At 42.7% G+C, this 11,512-nt stretch overlaps 1 protein-coding gene across 3 annotated transcripts in view; it reads right to left on the reverse strand.

Annotated features, from left to right (window-relative positions):
• Nucleotides 1-10,772, reverse strand: part of SEPTIN4 (septin 4) — a 49,458-nt gene extending 38,686 nt beyond the window's left edge. Inside the window, exon 1 of one of the 3 annotated variants that reach the window (XM_087717331.1) lies at nt 10,683-10,772. The gene's annotated coding sequence lies outside the window, so the exon portion shown is untranslated. The remainder of the gene's footprint in view (nt 1-10,682) is intronic. The other 2 variants (XM_087717329.1, XM_087717330.1) reach the window with 2 other exon arrangements.
• Between the last annotated feature and the right edge of the window lie 740 nt (nt 10,773-11,512).

Below are 11,512 nucleotides of genomic sequence, written 5' to 3' on the forward strand. Positions count from 1 at the left end.
AAGAATCAAGTTGTTAACAGGGACCAGATGCTAGGAGCATGATTGAAAAAAGCTTCCTATTTCCAAGCATATTCAATGTAAAATCTGATTACTTCTTCCCCCTGTTGACTAAAAAGGTCTTGGGAAACTTTTAAGAGTAGGCTTTTCCAATGACTACATCTCAATGTCTCTTCCAATAGAACCCCACTCCACCAGTGGACAAAACCAAAAAGCCTCAGTTCACGTTATGATAGCCTAGGTCCGTGATGGCAAACCCTCTCTGCGGGCACACTAGCCGTCACCCCAGCCCAGAGAACCTCCCGCAGATCAGCTGGTCTTTGGGTCTCTGCCGTGCAGGTGCGGGGCGCATACAGGGGATGCATGCATAGGGGGGCATGGTGCATGCGCACAAGGTGTTCGTATTCCATTTGGGGGCCTTGTGCAGCACCCCTGCATCCCATTTTGGTTTTCAGGTTGGTGCAGGTCGTCTTCCAGGCCAAGAACGGGGCATGGGCGGGGGGCATACAAAGTATTACAGGTACCGGTAGTCTTCAAATTGTGACTGCAATGGAGCTTGCCATCGCACTCATGATGGTCAAAACATTTTGCAACCTTTTTTGCAGCAGTTGACAAGAGAACCAATGGTTTGCTATGGATCGTTTGCTATAGTTGTGCCAAAATTGTCAACCACCATCACATGATCATGGGATGTTGCAAACAGCCATAAATGTGCTTTCATCCCTGAGCGCCTAATAGGCACTCAAGCGTGACCCGTCAAAACCGCGGTGGACTACAGCGCACCCGACAAAAGCGCGTACGTGACGTCATCAGCAGCGCGACGAAAAAAATTAAAAATAAATTAAATTAAAATTAAATTAAAGCAAGCCGATTCACATAAAGGTAAGGGTTAGGTTTAGGGTTAGGTTTAGGGTTACATTACGTGTTAGGGTTAGGTTTAGGGTTAGGTTTAGGGTTAGGTTTGGGGGGGTTAGGGTAAGGTTTTCGCTTTAATTTTAAATTTACCGCTCACAGCGCGATGTTTTCGTCGCGCTGTGATGATGTCACGTACGCGCTTTCGTCGAGCGCGCTTTAGTCCACTGCGGTTTTGTGGTGGAACCCACTCAAGTGAGGGTGGGGGGGACATGCATGGCAGAACTTTGAATCTGGGTCCCCCCGTAGGTCCGTTGGAACTTCGACTGGTCACTATCTGACTGGTTGAAAATCGAGGACTATCTGTATAGCAATCTAACTGGGGGGGGGGAAAGGGCTTTAGTCAATTTAGCAAGGAAGTTCAGCAAACTATAGAAAAGTGCCTATATCTTTTAAAGCTGGTGGAGATAACACCAGGATGGTCAAACTGGATTAATTCCCCTGATCACCATCGAATAACAGAATTACAGAGTCAGAAAGAACCTTGGTCTTCTGGTCTAACCCCCTGTTCAAGCAGGGAACCTTGTAACATTTCAGACAAATGGTTGTCCAATCTCTTCTTAAAAACGTCGTGTTAGAGCATTCACAACTTCTGAAGGCAAGGTATTCCACTGATTAATTGTTCTAACTGTCAGGAAATTTCTATTTAGTTCTAAGTTGCTTCTCTCCTTGATTAGTTTCCACCCATAGCTTCTTGTTCGGCCCTCATGTGCTTTGGAGAATAGCTTGACTTCCTCTTCTTTGTGGCAGCCCCTGAGATATTGGCACACTGCTATCATGTCTCCCCAGTCCTTCTTTTCATTAAACTAGCCATGCCAATTTCCTGCAACTGTTCTTCATATGTTTTAGTCTCCAGTGCCCCTAATCATCTTTGTTGGTCTTCTTTGCATTCTTTCTAGAGTCCCAACATCTTTTTTATATCATGGCAACCAAAACTGGATGCAGTATCCCTTCTGGTTATTGCTAACTCAGCTCCATAAAAAGAAATGTGAACATTTTAAACAACCTCTGCAGGCTCTGTAAAATCATGGAAGGAGGACACACAGTAGTGCCAGAGGATTGGAGAAAAGGATCTCTTGTTCCTATACTCAAACAAACAGGAGAAAAAGAAGATCCAGCTAATTACCAACTAGTCAGCCTGATGAAGATACCAGGCAAAAGTCTGTAACGCATTATTAAGCAGTCGGCCTGTGAACATTGAGAAAAGAATGTGGTGCTTGGCAAGAGCCAATGTGGGTTTATCAAGAATAAAACATGCCAAACCAATATGTTCTTCTTTTTTGGTCGTGTGACCAATTCAGTTGACCACGGGAATGTGTTGGACATAGTGTACCTTGACTTCAGCAAAGCTCCCACAAGATTCTAGTAGGGAAGATGATCAAAAATGGACTGCACGAATTCTAAAATTAGCTCAATATAGAGTGGATTGAAGAATTGTACCCAACTGGTATACATCAATAGTTCCACGTCAAGCGGAAGGGAAGTGTATGTGGCACACCACAGGTTATGCTGAGGCTTTCTGTTGTTCAACATATAAATGACCTGAATCGGGCATTTGAAAAGATGAAATTTGCAGATGATACAACAGTAGGAATATAGTAAACACCTTGGAGCAGAGGTATCCAACCTTGCCAGCTTTAAGACCTGTGGATTTCAACTCCCAGAACTCCCTAGCCAGCCATGGTGGCTAGGGAATTCTGGGAGTTGAAGTCCACAAGTATTAAAGTAGCCAAAGGTGGACAATCCTGCCTTACAGTAAACTATCAAGATTCAGAACCTTGACAAGTTGGAATAATGGGCAGAAACACAATGAACTTCAACAGCTAGATGTAAAATCCTATATGTGGTTAGGAACATATCTATAGTGGATGGGACTATAGAGAGAGGAGTACATGTGAAAAGGATCTGGCTATCTTGGTGGATCCCAAGCTGACAATGTGATGCAATTGCCAAAAAAAAAAAAAAGCAATCCAAAGGTGTATCCAAGAAAATATGATATCAAGATCAAGAGTTGTGGATTTGGGCAGGGAGCTGGACGAGATGGTTCCAAGATCCTTACATTTTACAAACCAACAAATATCATACTCACTGTGAAGTCAGACCTGGTCCTCTAAGAACTCAGCAAAATACTGCTATGTTAAAAGGCATATTTTTAGCAACACATGATGATTGGCGTTTTTTTGGCACCAAGAATAACAAAACCTATCCATTGACATTCAAACAGATGACCCATCAACAGTATGTTCTGTTTTGTTGTGTGGGTGTGTACCAAAAATTCCTAAATTTTTGCCATCATACCTTTAGTGTACTCTTAATGTAAACACCCGCCATAAAAATCCAAACACGACAATGAACACAAATGAGCAATGAAAACAATACAATGAAACTTTGGAAACTTGGCTTCATAGTAACAATGTAACTAAAAGGCATTTTGCACTTCCCCTGGATTCTGTCTGAAATTCCCAAGGGAGATATACCTCCCAGTTTTTGAAAACTCTGATTAAAAGTGGAATTTGTGAGCACTCAAGAGAAAATGGATAAAAGAGGAAGAAGGGGAAAAAGAGTTGTATTAGTAGATTAAAGGGGAAAAGTAGTATGATTCGCATTGTTATGCAACTAATTAAGAAATAAAGAAATTATAGTATATTGTTAATTGTAAAAATTGAAAGAAATGCTTTATGTCAAAACGTAACTAGAGGATATATATTGCTTATAGTAAAATAAACCAATAGAGAAATATGAAATGATAAATTGGTGTGATTTTTGAAGGGGCAATTGAAGATATTGTTTATGTATTAAGAAAAAATGAATATAGAAAATGGAAAATAATGGAAGAAAATAATTTGGCTGAAAGAAAACCAAGCTATGATGTAAAATGGATTATGTAAATGAGAGGATGTAAAAGGAAAGATCCGGTCAATACTTTGTTTCTATAATATGTATAAAGTTGTATTAAAAAATAAATAAAACTTTTTAAAAAAAGGAAAACTCTGGTATATAGTTATACACATTCACATATAATATACATGTAGTCCTCAACTTTACAACAATTCATTTAATAATGATTGAATGAATCATTATTGAGTCATTCAATAATTCATTGAATTATTCAATGATTGAATGAAATTAAAAGTTATGACGGCCTCAGAAAAAATGACATACAACCCATCCTCAAAGTTATAACCATCCTACCAGCCTTGTAGTTAATATGATCGCAATTTGGACATTTGGCAAGGGGAACACATTTACACCAGTTGCAGTGTGTTGTGGTTTTGTAATTGCAATTTGCAATCTTCCCAGATGGCAAAGTCAATTGGGGAGCCGGATTAACTTAATGACCAAAATAAAAATGGACATAAAAATGGTCTAGCCATGTGACTCATCTAATGACTGCATTGCTTAGCAACCAAAATTCTGGTCCCAACTATGATCATAAATCAAGGATTACCTGTAATACAGACTTATACATACAGTGTATATATTTGCATGCACATTTGCTCATTTTCTTTAAACAATAAGGTAATTTTTCAACCCCAAAGATACATATCTTAAATACTATTATGTTATGCCACTACAGATTAAATGAACAGAGCATTATTTGATTAATATATCAATTAACACTAAATTGCTAGAGAAGCTCAGCTGCAGTCTCCTGCACAAATCTCAGGGAACAGAAAAGCCAGATCAGAAGCCTAGATGCAGGGGTACTGACCTCATGTATTTTTGGAATTGGTGGGTGTGCTCTCTGGGACTGTCCAGAAGCTCATTAAAGATGTCTTGGACTTGGAAAGCCCGAATTCCTGATGTCTCATTTAGTCTCAGCTATGGTTCCTACAGCTGTACCCGGGCCTCCAAACTGAAAATACTGAGGTTTTTTTTAAATAAAGCAAAACAATTCCCCCAAACCTGGCACCCTCTCAGTGTTGGGCCCGAAACTCCTAGAATTTCCAATGAAATTCAGGAAGACTGTTGGGAAACTGTAAGTATCTTGTTCCCTGCACACCTCTGGTCTTTGTCCCATTACAGTTTCAAAATGAACTTCTTAAGCACATTACACTGACCCAGATTTGAACCACGAGGGTCCTTAGAAAAATGCTTTCTTAGCTGATGGCTCTCTAGAGCTAGAAAGCATCTCCTCCGGGAATTTTAAAAATCATTGATTCCAACTTACTGTGGCACTGCAAAAGGATTGGTTGCCTGCAAACATTTGACTTTCTGCCCTATATTCTTACAGTAAGAGCCACTCTGAATGAAGGTCAATTAACCTGTATTGTGATCCGAAAAATAAGAATTACTAATGCATCGCCAAATCACATTTTAAACTCCGTCCTCAAAAGCAAATAGTTTGGAACCCACTTTAACTCTTGCATAAACGGTGTGACTGAACAAAATACATTCCACATCTTCCTGAGCCACACCATCCAGAAAGATGTTTTTGAGCTCAACAGTTTTTGAGACAATTATTCTAACATTGTTTACTGATCATTTGAACTTACAACAGCATTGAAGAGTGACTTATGACTGTTTTTCACACACACCCTCTCCTAGAAGAATGAAATATCCTAGGAAATATTGAAAAGGCAAAATATTACATTTCCCTGGATCAGAAATGGAGAAACATGTTTTAGGCAGGAAACTGACTCACTCTTAATAGCCCCCACCTTTATTAATGGGCCATTAAAATGCCTGAGCCAGTCTATTCTACAAAGCAAAGATCTCCCCCTCCCTTCAGTTCCAGGGTGATGGGATTAAGGCATGATAGTATTAGCCCTTAGCCATCTCACTACAGGGCAGATGGGAAGAAGCAATGCTCAACCAAACTTGGATTCAAGACAGCCTACAGAGTTGCCCCTGCATGGTCCCATGGGAGTCTGACAACCAATCAGAATACAAGATCAAGATCAAAGGCCAGAGAGGGCATCTCTTTTCTTCTTCACCCAACATCTGGAAGCAAGTGATCCCCATTTTCTGTCCAGGAGCTCAAGCCATGTGATCCTGTCCACCATTAAACCATCTTTCCAAGCAGCTTCCATGTTTCCAATGTCTTTTTCCCCACTTGGAGCTGAACCCAGAAGGACATTTTCTTCCAACATGACTACTGCTGGCATGTATTCATGATGCTTGCAGTATCCTGGGTTCACATGATCCCCTTTTGCCAAGCAAAGTTGATAGGGAAGCCAGAGTCACTTAACAACCGTGTTACCAACGTAACAACTGCAGTGATTCACCTGATAGCTGGGCATGAAAAGTTGTAAAATGGGGCAAAACTCCCTTTTAACCACTGTCCTGCTTATCAATGGATATTTTAGACTCAATTGTGGATGTAAGTCGAGGACTACCCCTATAGGAAGTCTTTGGTTAACAACACTCGTTCTGTGATCATTCAGAGTTACAAGTGCAACTGAGTGCGTGGTACTATGATCAGTCTTCAAAGTTACAACTATTGAAGCAGCTCCATGATCACGTGGTTGCATTAGAGGGGCTGGCAACTGACTCACAGTTATGGCACATCATGTGATTGCCATTTGCAGCCTTCCCTACCAGCTTCCAACGAGCAAAGTCAATGTGGAAGCCAGCAACAGGTAAGGTCACAAGTCATTCCTGGAGTTTTTTCTCCCGATGAGCCCTACCCAGACTCTCACTGCAGCAACCCACAACCACTGTGCTTGGAACTGGGCATCCACCTGCACTCAGCACCACTTTTATATGCCCACTGGTCTGCATACAAGCCGTCTAAAGCAACCTTGGCAACTTTTAAGACTTGTGAACTTCAAATCCCAGAATTCCTCAGTCAGCAAAGCAAAGCTGTCTGAGGAATTCTGGGAGTTGAAGTCCACAAGTCTTAAAAGTTGCCAAGGTTGGAGACTCCTGGTCTAAAGGAAGTCTTGTTCTGACCGGAATTTATCTGTACTTCTTGCCAGTTTTCCAACAATGACTGTGTTTCTTGAAGGCCAGCAGCAAATTGCAAGTTGTGATTGTGTGAGGTCCTTTCTCAATAACCTGCGATCCTCACTTAACAACAGCAACTGAGACTGCCAGGATCGCCATCACTAAACGAGGTAGTCACAACGTTTTATAACCATTATCACTTAGTAAAGGAAATTCTGGCCCCAATAACCATCATTAAGCAAGGACTTTCTGTGTTAAAAATAGAAAGGGTCACAAAAACCCAAGAGACTGCCTCTCACGCTTCCAAGTGAGTCTACTATATCTTTTTCCCCGCTCTGAGAGTCTTAATGCATTTCATTTTTTGTAAGAAGTCCAATCACATTATTCAATAATTCTCAGTTCGTAGAGATAGAAATGTCATGCCATTTCAGAAGAAAATACTGCCTGGATCTCTGCATGATGTGCTTGCCTGGTCTCTGATCAGCATCTTCTCTAGTTATAACTAGTTTTTTTTTTTTAATCTGCTGTCATAAATGTTCCGTTTGGAAGAGAACAGGAAGATTCCTCTGATATATTTACCTTCCTTGACTGGTTTTGAATAAAACCTCCCTCCAGTTTCCAAAGTATCAGGACATTTGACAAACATTGGACCGATCTAAATATTTCAATACTTGCTCGCATATGCCCCCCAAAATGGAACAGGGATTATATAATATCTTTTTGCCTTAAGCACATTCCCAAAACGTGAACCCACTAAACCAGTCATGAAACAGGCCGAACGGCACTTTGATTGCTTGCAATTTCACATGCACACAATAAACATTCTCCCAGATTTTTAACATCATAATTTTTAACATCATCATTCCTTTGAACAACAAAGACACTAAGTGGGGGCTATAAATAACTAAAACAGGACCATGGAGCAAACAGAAAAAAAATCTTTACATTTTTTTTAGAAATAAAAGACAGCCAAACAAACAAACAAACAAACAAAAGAAATACAACAAGGATATGTTTAGCCCACTGGTTGTCACTGAAAAATAAAAGGAAAGGAAATTAAAAAATGGGGAAGTATAATAAAAGTTCCTCCAGAAAGGGCTTGGCTTTCCTTGTTGGCTGGAGTCCTGGACAGGTGCATTTCAATATACTCCACCATATCGCTGCAGGTGATACTTGAATCTTTTAAATCTAAAATGGTTAAACATCATTTTTTGAAAAAGTCTGCTTTGAAACTAATTTGGAATCGTGTCCCACCACACCTTAATTGTGGGATGAAGTTTGAAAGTAGTCATGTTAGAGAAGATAATAATGGGTGGGTAGGTTGTGGGCCATTTTCTCTAAAACCGGACTGAATGTCAAATGATTGTGGAAAACCCTTCACTGATTACAACTATGCCTCTCTGTTATTTTTGCTAGCAAAGCTGAGGCGGGGGGAGAGGGGGGATAGAAAACCCTGAGAAGCCGTTTCCTGTTCCCACAGAACTGCCGGCTGGCTTCTAGGAGAATTGAAAATATGCAGGGATTTGGCATACTCCTTGGCATGTTCTCCTGTCTGACGTAAAAAGCTGCCATAAAAGCTATAAGGGAGAGAGTTGGCTAATCCATAACAGGGTGAGAGAATAAGGATTTGCTGGCAAAAAAAAAAGTAAACCAAATTAGAAAGAAGGAAAAATATGTTCTGATTCTCAGGACCAGGAAATCTCATATGGCTGGAAAACAGTTTTGGAAGAAGGAAGGTTCCATTTACTCAAAGATCTCATTTCGAGGACAAATCAACCACATAGCATCCCAAGGCAGGAGAAGGGAACATGGTGAAGCCACATACCAGTCCACCCGCAGCCAAAAAAGCTGACTGGTTAACTTCCAGTTGCTTATTTCTCAGCCCTTCCTAATGCCTGGATTGCTGTTATTATGGGGATGAGTTGGAAGAGGGAATACTATGCATGAGAGTGAAGGTTCGTTCTCCTAGCTTATACGTTGGTTTCCGAACATTTTGTTACCAGGCTAGGTAACATCTTCAGCAAAATTTAGAGTTCTTAAACTCCGCTGAAGATGTTACCTAGTGTTGTGGCTCGCCAGCAGCTAGCAGAGCTGGCAGCAGATTCAGACAGTGAGCATGTTGGGGAGGAACATGGGCCAGTCCTGGAGTCTGGGGAAAGGCTCTGAGGAGTGCTCTGTGTCAGAGGCAGAGAGAGTCTCAGCATCCATCGTTATCTCAAACTCCAGATTACATTGTACGCTGTAACAAAAGAAAATTCCATTCTGTCAACCTATTTGCATCTATCAAAATCAAATTTTGAATTGCAGAGGATGGATGATCTCTTGGTTGGAATTAGTGGTGGTCTCAAGGTTTCACTCAACTGGCTCAATGACAGCAGGTTGGAAAAACCATCAGGAATATCTGCTCAGGAACAACATCCCACTAGATTCTAGCACAGGGGTTCCCAACTTTTTCTATATCCCGCACCCCTAGAACACTTTAGATATATTCTCGCACCCCTTACAAAAGTAAATACCTGGTTTGAATTATCCATATACACTCTAATTTTGAAACGTCTAAACCCAAGTTTTTCCACCCACTGGTATATTGTCTCACACCTCCAGGGGGTGCAAGCACCCCCCAGTTGGGAACCCCCGCGCTAGAATACTCTGCACCAGAGGCACCCCGAAAAGTATTTTTCCCCATAGGTAATGCTTGGACTGTAAATATGTCACAAATAGCTATCCACTACATGGAGGAAAGGCTAAATGCAGGGCAATGGGGGGGGGGATCCTTTTTATTGGAAGAGAAGAGACATCCTGTGGTAGGGGACACCCCCCCCAAAAAAGAGCAAGACACTGGCCTATGAAGAGATCATCATGCTTTGCTTCACTCTGTCTGCACTAACACAGCCCATCTATTTCTAAATTAATCCAGGATCTGGATTCACCTGAAATCATCATTTAACTAAGGAATCTGGGTTGCACACAGGCTGCAACAACCAAAGGGAAAAAAATAAGGCTAGCATTAAACACATGTTGGGGTGTAATGCATCTGCTAGTCCTTCACTGATCCACTGATCCAATTAAGGGAATTGGGTGAAACAGCTACTGTGAGTATCATCAAATGCTTCGCATATATCACACCTCAGCTCAATGGTCAAAGGCCTATTGAGATAGGCTGGTATTCTCAACCCATTTCTGCAAGCCATAAAGCTGGGCCAGAGAGAATGGGATGAGTTCCAGATTTCCTGCCACCGTTTCCAGACTCCCAGATTTCCTCGTTTGAATCAGGTTCGTTTTGGATGCTCGCGCAGAAAAAGTAAAGCCCCTGCCCCCCCCCCCCTTCCTTAAGCGTGCGGTCCAGGCTTAAAGTAGGAACGATGAAACGCGACTTATAACCTATGCGCCACTGGCTCCTTGCTTACGTAATGGCCTGAAATAATAATAATTAAAAAAAACTCTGTACACGCTCAGACGACCGCTGTCCTGCGGTATCCAAACTTCCACCTCTTCCAAAAAGGAAGAATGGTCGTCCCTTCCAAACGAATCCCAAGAGAAAGTTCTGGGCTGGAAAGCAGCAGCGCCTACTTTCGCCTGCATCGCCGATTCTCCAACCGCCGGTGACACCCGGAGACGGGATGAAGAAATGCGGGCCCTCCCGGCCTTACTTAGACCCAAAAGCATCCCTTCCCGGGTGGAGGGGACACCATGAAGCAATCACCCCGACGGGCGCCAACGACGCCGCGCAAAACCATTCGCGCGATCCGCCTTTGGCTCCCCGTGGGGAAAAGGACGGCGGCGCGTTTCGGTGCCACCGCAACGGCAGCCGCTCCGCTTCCCGACTTCCCTGCCCCAGCCGCTCCGCCCCCCCCCCCCCCGGCGGGAGACCCCGACTGGCTTACCCACTGCAGGGGCAGCAAATCCGGCGACTCCAGTCCTCCCGCCGCGCCGCCAGGTGAAGCTGTTCGGCTCGCTCCGTCCCTCTCAGGCCGGGCGCAGGATTAACGGAGGCTGCAGGCAGGCATGTGACTGGGACCGGACGGGAGGGGGAGCCGCGAAGCAGCACCGCAGCAGCCTGGAGGGAAGAGCCGCAGCTCTCCCTGAGCTACAAGGAGAAACACCAGCAGGCTCCTGCTGATAACTTCTGAGCCTTTTTCTCTCCCCCCCCCCCCCGCCTCCTGCCTCGAGAGAACTTGAAAAGGGCAGTGCCTCTGAGCATGTGCAGCATGCATACCTATGGCATCCTCTGAGCCAGAAAGCCTGTACAGGAGGAGTGTGATTCCACAAGGTGTTCTCCTTGTGCAAGCTTCAGAGGTTTTCCCCGCATCTTTGGAAAACTGCGCTGTAAAGGTGCTGTGTTCTCACGATAGGCTTTTAACGTGTTAAAGTCACTTCAAGCAGGGGTCACCAACCTTTTGGACCTCAGGGACCACTAAATTGATAATTTTAAATCCCGTAGACCACTAATATGATTTTTTAAAAAAGACAAATAGGATTTAGCGCAATCTAAAAAATGCAAATAATTTTTCTACGGACCACCAAATTTTTCTTGTGGGCCACCAGTTGGTGACTGCTGACTTAAAGGAACAAGTTCGCCTAATCAAAATGAAGATGGGAGGATACAAAGTTTTTTAAAAAAATAGGTTGGTTTTGTTTAGCCGGTGTTTCCTTGAGCATAAGCAAAAAGATCTAAAACTGGAAGATTCTGTTTTAAAAAAAAAAACTGCCAAAA

The sequence above is a fragment of the Thamnophis sirtalis genome, unplaced genomic scaffold (genome assembly GCF_051295495.1).
Source record: "Thamnophis sirtalis isolate CommonGarterSnake01/CBP01778 unplaced genomic scaffold, rThaSir2_p1.2 scaffold_6, whole genome shotgun sequence".
Lineage (NCBI taxonomy): Eukaryota > Metazoa > Chordata > Lepidosauria > Squamata > Natricidae > Thamnophis > Thamnophis sirtalis.